Source organism: Salvia miltiorrhiza, chromosome 3, assembly GCF_028751815.1.
Source record: "Salvia miltiorrhiza cultivar Shanhuang (shh) chromosome 3, IMPLAD_Smil_shh, whole genome shotgun sequence".
Taxonomy (NCBI): domain Eukaryota; kingdom Viridiplantae; phylum Streptophyta; class Magnoliopsida; order Lamiales; family Lamiaceae; genus Salvia; species Salvia miltiorrhiza.
In genome coordinates, this window is record NC_080389.1 from 46,986,876 (window position 1) to 46,999,059 (window position 12,184).

Genomic DNA, 12,184 nt, shown 5'->3' on the forward strand with positions numbered 1-12,184 from the left:
TGACTTCCGCTGTAGTACTAGCCTTTATTGTCTTTCGTTTCCTTGACTTAAGACATTTTGTTATGACTCTGAATGATATCATTTGATAAGCTTAGACTCTTGACTCTTAAGCATTTTGATTAATGAATGTTGGTTATCCGAAGCATGAAACTAAACTTGTGATCCTGAAGTTGTAATGTTTGTCGATGGATTAGTATCGTTTGGATATCTATCTTTCTTCATCTAAAGGGGCGAAGCCCGATTTATCATCCCATTATTCATATTTTACAAGGTTTTTCCCTTGTTCATTTCAATGATTTAGTTGCACCTCAGCTATACTTATTCCTTCAGAAATTGAGGTGTGACAGAGTGGTATCAGAGCATAAGTTTTCTTTCATGTCTCTGATAACCAAAAGCTTCTAATAATTAAGTCTAGATTAGTACCTCTAGACTTCTAAGAAAGTTGTTGAACCTCAGCTCGCCGTCACACAGCCGCAAGTAAGGTACGTCTTAAAAGTTTCAAAGTTATTAAATATTTTGAGAATTTTCAAGAAGTGCGCGCTTTCAATGAATGATGCTATGTGAATTGCTTAACGCTTTCCATATGCTATAAGTTATCAATTGCAAATCGCTTTCATATTGTTATTTTGAGTCTTCGACTCATATAACCAATGTTATATCGTGTTAGGGACTACCCGAACCCTTAACGATAGTTTCGTGTTTGGGACTACCCGAGCCCTTAACGAATCAATGATAAACGGTCGAGTTTGATTCCTTGAATCTTTCCGGCAAAAGTAAAGTTTTTAAAGAATGAGACATTTACTGTCCACGTGTTTAAAGGTTTCAAAAGAAACAAACAAATGAATGAACGAATGAGAAAGTTTATGTTATCGTTTTAGGTTCACTGCCTATACGATCAGAATGTTAGGTCCTTTTACGAACTGTTTGAGTACCACCCAAGAATGCCTTGGGAATGTTAGTCGTGATAGCTCCGCTTGATCGATTTAAGTAAGGACTGGTAAGATAGAGACGTTAAACATAGATATGTTATAATGTAGAAGCAATGAGATGAGATTAAGAATTCACTTAAGTACTCCACTAAGTTAAGATCAGTTTCCACATAGAGTTAGCCTTCACAGGGTTACACTATAAAAGAAATATACCTTGGGTATATCTATGTATGTATACATGTATGCATGCATGCGGAATGAGACTCACATTTATGTTGATATCGTCCGTTAATCAGAATGGCAGATGCGCCGAGAGGACGCGGTAGGGGACGAGGACGTGGTCGCGGACGCGGCAGGGGATTCATCCCTGAACAGCCTATCCCTCAAGTAGCACCAGAGCGTACTATTGAGGAAAAGTTTCGTAAGGAAAAACCTCCAACGTTTGATGGTCTAGGCGATCCCGCGGACGCCGAGAAATGGGTTAGAGCAGTAGAGCGAATCTTCGGCTACATCCGTTGCGATGACGAAGACAAAGTGACTTGCGCGACTTACCAACTGGTAGACGAAGCCGACTTCTGGTGGGAGTCGGTGAGGCGCACAATGACTGAAGAACAGTGGGAAAATTTCACATGCTGCTTGTAAGAGATTAGAACTGACTCCACAATTGGCTGAGACAACTTTAGAGGTTAGCACCCCTGGTGGTGGAAGTTTGACTGCTAAAGACGTTATCTCGAACTTAGAGCTGAACATAGGTGCTGAAACGTTTAAGGCAGAATTGTATGTCATCGCTATAATAGATTTTGACATGATCCTAGGGATGGACTGGCTCACTCAAGTCGGTGCCACCATACTGTGTAACGAGAGAAAGATCTCTTTCCAATCCGCTGGAAAGGAGAAAGCAAGTTTTCATGGCATAAGAATGGGAGAAAGAGTACCAGTGATTTCAGCAATGAAGGCCACGAAGATGATAAGGAAGGGAAAATGTCAGTCTTTTCTAGTCAGTTTGACAGGAGAACATGAAGTAGAGAAAACGATCAAAGAAGTTCACGTGGTTCGAGAGTTCAAAGATGTATTTCCTGAAGAATTACCCGGTTTGCCACCAGACCGACAATTAGGATTCACGATAGATCTGGAACCTGGAGAAGCACCAGTGTCCAAGGCACCATACAGAATGGCCCCGCCGGAGTTACAAGAATTGAAAGTGCAACTACAAGAATTGTTGGACCTAGGTTTCATACGACCTAGCGTATCACCGTGGGGAGCACCGATCCTATTCGTCAAAAAGAAAGATGGCTCACTAAGGATGTGTATCGATTATAGGGAATTGAACAAGCTCACGATAAAGAATAGATATCCTCTTCCGAGGATAGACGACCTGTTCGATCAGTTGAGAGGAGCCGGTGTGTTTTCCAAAATTGACCTAAGATCTGGTTACCACCAACTAAAAATAAAAAGAGAAGACATCCCAAAGACAACGTTTCGAACGCGTTATGGACATTACGAGTTCACCGTGATGCCTTTTGGTTTAACGAATGCCCCAGCAGTCTTCATGGACCTGATGAACAGAGTTTTCCATCAGTATCTCGATAGTTTTGTCTTAGTGTTCATTGACGACATCCTCATATACTCTAAGACTGAAGAGCAACACAAGGAACACTTGCGCATCGTACTCGAAACCCTGCGTAATGAGAAACTGTTTGCCAAATTCAGCAAGTGCGAGTTTTGGTTGAAGGAAGTGATGTTTCTCGGTCACATAGTGTCAACTGAAGGAATCAAAGTAGGCCCCGCCAAGGTCGAAGCGGTCAAGGAATGGAAGGCACCATCAAATGTCAATGAGATTAGAAGTTTTCTCGGGTTAGCAGGTTACTACAGAAGATTCATCGAAGGATTCTCAAAATTGGCCAGGCCAATGACTCAGCTTTTGAGAAAAAGGACTAAATACGTTTGGTCTGAAGCGTGCGAACAAAGTTTTAAGGAGCTCAAGACTAGGCTGACTACTGCGCCAGTGTTAGAAATACCAAAAGAGAATGAAGAATTCGTGGTGTACACTGACGCCTCGAAACTAGGATTGGGTTGCGTGTTGATGCAAAATCAGAAAGTGATAGCATACGCGTCTCGTCAATTGAAGCCCCATGAGCTTAACTACCCAACTCATGATTTAGAACTAGCAGCCGTCGTGCACGCGCTGAAGATTTGGAGACACTACCTCTATGGAGTTAAGTGTGAGGTCTTTACAGATCATAAGAGTTTGAAGTACTTCTTCGAGCAAAAGGATTTGAACATGAGACAACGAAGATAGCTCGAATTAGTAAAGGATTACGATTGCACCATCAGTTACCATCCAAGAAAAGCGAATGTAGTAGCTAACGCCCTAAGTTGAAAGACGAAGGCTAAGCTAGGGTATTTCATCACCCAGCAGAAGGAACTGATTCGTGATTTCGCCTCCCTCAGTTTAGAGATTGTTCATCCTCCGAACACAGTATCAGGTTGTGTAGCTGCCTTGATAGCTAAACCTGATTTGAGAAAAAGAATTGTGCAAGCACAAAGAGAAGATTGGTTCTTGGAGAAGATGCGTCTCGCTGCAAGAACAAATGAAACGAAAGGATTCTCTGAAGCACATGATAACGCACTTATGGTTGGTGAAAGATTGTGTGTGCCACATAAGGAAGAATTAAAGAACGAGATTATGAGCGAGGCTCATGATACTCCTTACACTGCACATCCAGGCAGGACAAAGATGTACCAGGATTTAAAGAAAATCTTCTGGTGGAAAGGAATGAAAAGAGATGTAGCGTTGTTTGTAGAGCGATGTCTCGCTTGTCAACAAGTAAAGGCCGTGCATCAGAGGCCGTATGGAATGCTGCAACCACTACCAATCCCCGAGTGGAAGTGGGAGCACATCAACATGGACTTTGTAGTGAGCCTACCGAAGTCGGCACGTGGAAACAATGCTATTTGGGTCATAGTGGACCGATTATCAAAGTCAGCGCACTTTCTGCCAATTCAAATGACTTTTGGATTGGAGAAACTTGCAAAGTTATATGTCAAAGAGATAGTACGCCTTCATGGTGTACCTGTATATATCACGTCAGATCGTGACACCAGATTCACATCACGTTTCTGGAAAGGTTTACAAGAAGCCATGGGCACTCAACTAAATTTCAGCACAGCGTACCACCCTCAGACTGACGGGCAGTCAGAAAGAACGATTCAGATTCTAGAAGATATGTTGCGAACGATTGTCGCAGACAAAGGTGGAAGTTGGGAGGACTTGTTACCTCTTGTGGAATTCGCTTATAACAACAGTTATCAAGCAACAATTGGAATGGCTCCATATGAGGCTTTGTATGGTCGAAAATGTCGATCACCACTTTATTGGGATGAAGTGGGTGAAAGAAAACTGTTAGGTCCTGAACTGGTCCAACAGATGGTTGAGAAAGTCGACCACATCAAGCAAAGAATCAAAGAAGCTCAAGATAGACAAAAGTCTTACGCTGATAAACGCCGATCAGAGTTAGAATTCAATGTTGGGGATCGAGTTTTCCTCAAAGTTTCTCCCTCAAAGGGAGTTATACGTTTCGGAAAGAGGGGCAAGTTACGACCCCGTTATATAGGACCTTTTGAGATCCTAGATAAGATAGGCCCCGTAGCCTATAGGTTGGCTTTGCCGCCCAGTATTGGAGACGTGCACAATGTGTTTCATGTCTCTCAGTTAAGAAAGTATGTGTTTGATCCAAAACATGTGATTAAGCACGATGAAGTAGTCCTAGCCCAAGACTTAAGTTATGAAGAGAAACCAGTCCAGATACTTGATCGCAAGGTTCAAGTTTTACGGAACAAGAACACTGTTCTTGTCAAAGTGAAATGGAACCATCACGGGATGGAATAGGCCACATGGGAACTTGAAGATTCAATGAAAGTCAAGTATCCCGAGCTAGATTACCAAGGTATGTAATTTCGGGGACGAAATTTTCTTTAAGGAGGGAGGGATGTAATACCCCGTTTCCTCGAGCTAAGTTTAGAATAATTTTGAACTTAGATTTAAGATGATTCACGCCGGATTGAGAAAAAAAAGAATTTATTTAATTCCAACAAAAATGATTTACGAAAGCATTTGTAAATTTTCAAGTTATTTAATTTTTTTTTGTGCATTGCATATTCTTTTCCCTCTGGCGAGCGAACCCTCTGCCGAGTGATTCCTCTGGCGAGCGAACCCTCTGCCGAGTGATTCCTCTGGCGAGTGATAACACTCATATTTCCATGGTTTTTAATATTCATATGATGTTAATTTTATAGGAAATTGAGTGTTGGATGATTGTTTTGTGCTTAATTTGCTTTATCTTGTGAAACATGATTCTTACTCGAACTTTGAAGGAATTTTCAGATTTATTGAGTTCGAATTTGGAACAATGTTCTGAAATAGAAGTTGTATATCGTCTCGATACGAGTTCGTGAGCGCAAACGGATCATAAATCGGAGTTCGGACGAGAACGTTATGGCCGAAACAAAAACGTCGCGTGCAGCAGTCAAAATTCGGCGACCTAAACGGCGACCGCCGAAAATTGGCATTTAAAGAAGCAATTCGGCGACCGCCGAGTTGGTCGCCGAAATCCCTGTTCAGATATTGGCCTGGTGGAGAAAAAACGGCGATCGCCGAATTTTAGCTGTTTTCAGGCCAAATTCGGCGACCAGTTCGGCGACCGCCGAGCGGGTCGCCGTTTTTAGGCGTGTTTTCGTTTTTTCCACGTTTTTACGATTTTTCAAGTTATTTTCGGTTTAGAACTTGGTTTTTCACCCTAAGACTATAAATAGGTCCTCTTTTGACCTATCTAGGGTTCCCAGCTTTAGTTTTTCAGTTCCCAACATTCATATTTCAGTTTTATAGCTTTAGAATATTTTAGCTTTCCAGTTTTCAAGGCTTGGATCAAGATTGAAGATTCAAGCCGCTACAATCGTTTTAATTCGATTTTTATACAATTTGTTTTTACAATTGCGTTCAATTTAATTATGTTTATGTTTGATTTTATTATGTCTGGCTAGTTCTTTTATTCTGAACCTAGGGTTTGTATATAGCTGATTGATTATGTGTTTTTGATTTATTGATATCAATTTGCCCTCCAACTTGTGATTCATGATTCCTGGTGCTTAATTTCTTGTGAATTATCTGATCAATGATTTACATGTTTAGCTGTTCAGTTTGAGTCTTGAATGCGATAATTGTTCAGCCGATTCATGAATGCATGATATAGTGTTAGCCTTGAGTCTTGAATGCGATAGGTGAAGCTATAGGAAGCTATTCTTTAGGTGCTATTTGGAGTTAATTTATTCCTTGGAGTCTTGAATGCGAAAAGGGATTAATTAATCTACGTTCATAGGTGGTCGTTAGAGACGCTTGTGAATAATATAGTGATCTTTCATCAGGGTTGGATTAAAATTGGTAATTGAATCAATAGGTTGAATACATGTAGTTGATTAGTGAAAGTACATCCCTAGGGTCAGAGCTTTCCTTATATTTGAGTTAATTATCATAGTTTACATGCTCTTTAGTTTTTATTTAGTTAATCTTAGTTCGTAATTCACCTTCAAATTCGTTTTACCTGCATACTGTGAGAGTCTGTTTAGGAAGTAGATAGAGTAATTTCGTTTTACAGTCTCTGTGGATACGATACTTTGCTTGCTGTTTTCGTACTACAATTACACTGTTTAGTTGCAGTTATTGTTGCTAACAAATTAGTGATCAACTTTTTGGCGCCGTTGCCGAGGACTGTTAAGAAGTTGCTTTAATATTTTCGATAGGATTCTACAGTACTATAGGTTTTATTCTTTAGTTGCAGTTTTTTGTTTTTTTATTTTTGTTTTTATTTGAGACAGATACGATGGCTACTCCTGAGCAAATCCAAATTCGAGCTCTGCAAGAGCAGTTGAAGAAGCTGCTTGATGCACAGGAGATGAGAGAGGCTCAGAAACAACCAGCCATCAATGAAGCGTTCATTCCACAGTATGTGTACCAGGAGCCCCCACGAGTGAACGTCAACAACTTTGAGCTGAAAACGGGTTTGATCACGATGGTCCGACAGAGCCAATATGGTGGACAGGCGATCGAGGACCCTAATGCGCACCTGGCGCATTTCCTGGAGCTGTGTAGCACGGTGAAGATGAATGGTGTCCCTGATGACATTATCCGTCTTCGTCTTTTTCCCTTCTCACTGCGGGATAAGGCGAAGTCGTGGTATCATACGCTGCAGCTGGGAGAGAATATCGTGTGGGAGAATTTGGCTCATGCATTCCTACGCAAGTTTCATCCGCCTGGCCTTACGTTGAAGTTGAAGATGGACATCGTGCAGTTTCAACAGTACGATGGAGAAAAGCTAGCGGAGACTTGGGAGCGGTATCAGGAGAAGCTCAGAAAGTGCCCAAGCCATGGATTTGATGAAGGCACGCTCGTGATAATGTTCTACAATGCCTGCGGGGAGCGTACAAGGATGCACATGGATACAGCTGCAGGTGACTCTCTATTGCAGAAAAGCAGTTCTGAAGCATGGAGCATTATTGATAGCATGGCTTCTACAAGCTGCCAATGGCCATCTGAGCGAGTACAATTGAAGAAGGTTGCAGCTGCGTCAAGTTCTGATCCTATGGCAGCAATGGTTACTCAACAGGCAGCGATGGCTACACAGCTGGCAGAGCTGACTACAAAAATTGGTGAGTTGAATGTTGGACGTCATGAGCAAGCTGTGATAGACCCATCAGGCATGGAAAATGTCAATTATGTGACTGGCAGAAATTATGGGAATTTCCAGCAAGGACAGCCAGGAATGTATGGCAGAGGTCAACAATTTCAGCAGGGTCAGCAGCAGTTCCAGCCAGGAGCACGCCCGCATCCTAACCTTTCTTACGGAAATCCGAACAATGCTTTGCAGCCTCCACCTGGATTTTTTGTGTCTAGCGGATGAGTTATAAATGAGCCGAAGAAAGTATCACTGGAAGATATGATGCAGCAGATGTTAACAGAGATGTCTAGCATGAAGACAACTGTTAATTCAAGGATGACTAATTTGGAGTCTCAGGTGGGAAATATTGGGAATAATTTTTCAGCACTGTCCAAGCAAGTGCAGATTTTGGAGACTCAAGTTGGTCAGATGGCCAACCAAGCAGCTGCACAGCACAAGCCAGGCCAATTTCCTAGCAACACTCAGTTCAATCCGAAGAGCCAACATCAACAGCCTCATCAAAATCAGCAATGTCATTCCATCCGGGTGGTTGATAATTTAGTTGAGGATGAAGGTATTTCTGTTTCTCCTCCTCTTCCATTCCCGAGGCCAAGATTAGATGAGCAAAGCTCCAAATTTTTGGAGACATTTAAGAAGCTGGCTGTGAATATTCCTTCCGTGGAGATCTTGAGAAACAAGCCAAATGAGGTACAAATTGTGAAGGCTGTGATGGAAAAGAAGAGTGCATTCAATGAATTTGAGGAGGTGCTCGCAGTGAAGGAGTATCAATTGCCTCCAAAGAGAGAAGATCCGGGCAGCTTCAATATTTCTGTGAAGATTGGAAAGTCATTGTTTGAGAAAGTGATGTGTGACACCGGAGCAAGCATAAATGTCATGCCTCTCAAAGTTTATAGGAAGTTGCAGCTGGGGAATTTGAAGCCAACCAACAAGACAATTCAGCTTATTGATAAGTCTTGCTCTAAACCTCTAGGAGTTGCGGAAGATGTGCTTGTGAAGGTGAGTGATTTTTTCTTCCCAGTCGACTTTGTAGTGTTGGATATTCCGGAGGATCCAAAGATGTCTTTGCTGTTAGGGAGACCTTTCCTTGCCACTTGTGGAGCAAAGCTAGATATGCAAAGGGGGACGATGACATTGGGAGCCTATGGGAAAATTGTGATTTTCAAGAAACCTCCACCAAAGGAAGTTCCCCAGAATGAAGTGATTAATTTGGCTGACAGTTTTCTAGCAAATTTGGAGGATGAAGAGGTTGAGAAGAATGAGCTGCCCAAGTATGAAGCCAAGAAAAAAACTCCAAAGCCAAAAGAAGTTCTGACTTTTGAGATGTGTTTGTTTTTGGAGCATGATGGGGGGTCTTTGAAAACCCATACCCCCAAGAAGAAAAAAGTGAAATTTCGGATTTTTCGGAATAAGAATGAAAAAGGGGCAATGCTTGTGGAGGATGTCCGAGCCAAGAGAAGTGTTTTGGTGGAGAGGGCACCCAAGAGTAGAAAAACCTTCCAATGGTTAGAATGTTGTTTCCGACCTCCATGAGTTTTTAAGGTATCGTCGAGCTCTAGACGTTAAATTAAGCACTTGTTGGGAGGTAACCCAACCTTTTTCTTTGTTTTGTTTTCCTTTCGTTTAGTTTCTTTTTGTTTCTTTGTTTTCTTTGTTTAGTGCAGTGTTGAGCTTGGAAGATGCGGGAACTCGCGCCTTGTTCATACCACCACCATGGAGCATGTGTTTCTGTGAGTAGTGACACACATATCATCATCCCTCCAAACTTATTTTCGAACTTATGTTCTGTAATAAGTTTGGGGGAGGGGGGTGAGAGTAGATATGTGTATCACTTTTATTATTTTTGTTGGCTTTATTGTTTCATCTTGCTTGGTTGGTGGTGTGTGTTTGTGATTGTTTTTTAGATGATTATTGCTCCATTAGATTTTTTGGTGAGATGCCAATGATGATTTCTGTGAAAAAAATATTGAATTTGATTTTCTTTGATGATTTGAGCATAATTGGAACTAATTTGCATAATTCTAGAGTGATTTTAACCTTGACTTTTGGACGTTGAATAAACCTGTGAGATTTTGAGCCATAACTGTTTATAATACACAGTTTATTCTTTGTTGTGAGTTTTGTCATGCATGTGGTGATCTTCTAGAACTTGCCATGGTTTCTGTGTCGAGGTTGCTGTTGTGCCCAGGATTAGGAGATGATTTTAGGCCATCTTTTGTTAGCCACTTTATTATCCCAAACACTGTCTTTAACGAAAAATTATCCTTTGTTATCCACTTTGAGCCTATTTAGCCTTTATTCTTTAGCCGGATGATAGGGGGTGATGAAGTATATGGGGATCTTTGTGTGGTGAATATTCATAGTGGGTTGTGAAAAAAGAAGGGATGATTTTGTGTTACTATTTACTCTTATGAGCTCTAGAAAAGTTGTGGGAAGAAAAGAGAAAAAAAAGTTGTTGAAAAAAAGAGAAAAAAAAGAAGAAAAAAAAAAGTGTAAAGTCGAGTGTTTATTGAGAAATTTGTTAGAAAATCGACTTTGTTTGTTGGAAATAAATGGAGAGCATAAAAGAGTGTTTAGTTTCGTATGGTGATGATTAAATCCCTTGAGTAGTGTTGATTATGGTGATATAGGTGGGTGGAAGATGGAATTTATTCCATACTTGATTAGTGAAGTCATATGGTGTTCTTGATTTATTTGAGTCACTTAGCCTATATTTCCCTACCTTAACCAATGTCCCTACATTATAACCCAAAGAAAAAGACCTTTTTGATCTTAGTCCTGGCACACTTTTAGCGATGGAGATTGTAGACGATTGGCAAGCTAATGGTAAGTGATCTATATTGTGCCCAAAAGTAATGAGATATTTGTGCCCAAAAGTAATGAGATATTTTCATACATTTTTTAATACATTTTTTAATCTTTGTGCCCAAAAGTAATGAGATATTTGTAATGGGAGAGAGAGTATGAACTTTAAAACATAGTTATAAATACACGAACTTTAAACTTATTCAATTTTGACTCATTTTTCATTTTTTTTCCAAATTAAACTTAGAATGCTTGAATTTTGACGTGGATAACTTCTCGCTATAAAAAATAATCTTCACCATTCAATTTTTGGCCCATTTTTTTATGTTATGAATTTCGGAATTTGGCTTTCGCTTTCTGAAATCCCCAAATCTTAAAGACGAATTTGACTTTCTGAATTTGTGAAATTTGTAAACAAATTTTTATCGTTCACTTTCATATTTTAATTTTGGGTTATTTTCCTCTAACAAAAAACGACGTCGTCGTTTCAGCGTCGAATTGTCCATGTCAAGATTCAGGCGTTACGAGTCAGCTTTAATTTGGAAAAAAGTCAGCTTTAATTTGAAAAAAAAAATGAAAAATGAATCAAAAATTGAATAAGTTTAAAGTTCATGTATATATAACTATGTTTTAAAATTCATGTAAAATACTCAAAGTGAGCCAAGTTCATGTATTTATAACTAGAATTTAAAGTTCATATTAAATACCAAAAATGAGTAAAGTTCATGTATTTACACAATTATCCCTTTTCTAAATATAAAGTTATCTAACAAAATTTAACAACTTATAAGAGTTAAATGCATGTAAATTCACAAACTTTAGTCAGAATTCATTTTTAACACAAACTTTTAAAGTAAATTTTTATACATAAATTTTGAAACCCTGTTCAATTTTAACTACGAAAACATGCATCTCCGATAATTGAAAGCCACGTCAATATCAAGTGTGTTTTTAATTCGTTGGAGATAAATTCATTGTAAGAATTGAACATGATCTCAAAATTAGTGTATAAAATTATTCTTCCGTCCACCAATTCATGTCCTAATTTTTTTTTGTCCGTCCACCAATTCATGTCCAACTCATTTTTAGTAACTATTTATACATTTTTTAATTGGTGGGTTTCAATAAATAATATTTTTTTTCTCCACTCAACTAATAAACAATACACTTAGCGAGTTTCTTTCTCCACTCAATTAATGTAATACCCCGTTTCCTCGAGCTAAGTTTAGAATAATTTTGAACTTAGATTTAAGATGATTCACGCCGGATTGAGAAAAAAAAGAATTTATTTAATTCCAACAAAGATGATTTACGAAAGCATTTGTAAATTTTCAAGTTATTTAAATTTTTTTGTGCATTGCATATTCTTTTCCCTCTGGCGAGCGAACCCTCTGCCGAGTGATTCCTCTGGCGAGCGAACCCTCTGCCGAGTGATTCCTCTGGCGAGCGAACCCTCTGCCGAGTGATTCCTCTGGCGAGTGATTCCTCTGGCGAGTGATTCCTCTGCCGAGTGATTCCTCTGGCGAGCGAACCCTCTGCCGAGTGATTTCTCTGCGAGCGAACCTCTGCCGAGTGATTCCTCTGGCGAGTGAACCCTCTGCACTGGCGAGCATTCCTCTGCACTGGCGAGCATTTCTCTGCTCCGGTGCGGAACTAATTTTTTTTTAGAGAGAGAGAAGTCAAAGCAAGTGGATAAACATAGTTAACGGATAAGATATTTTA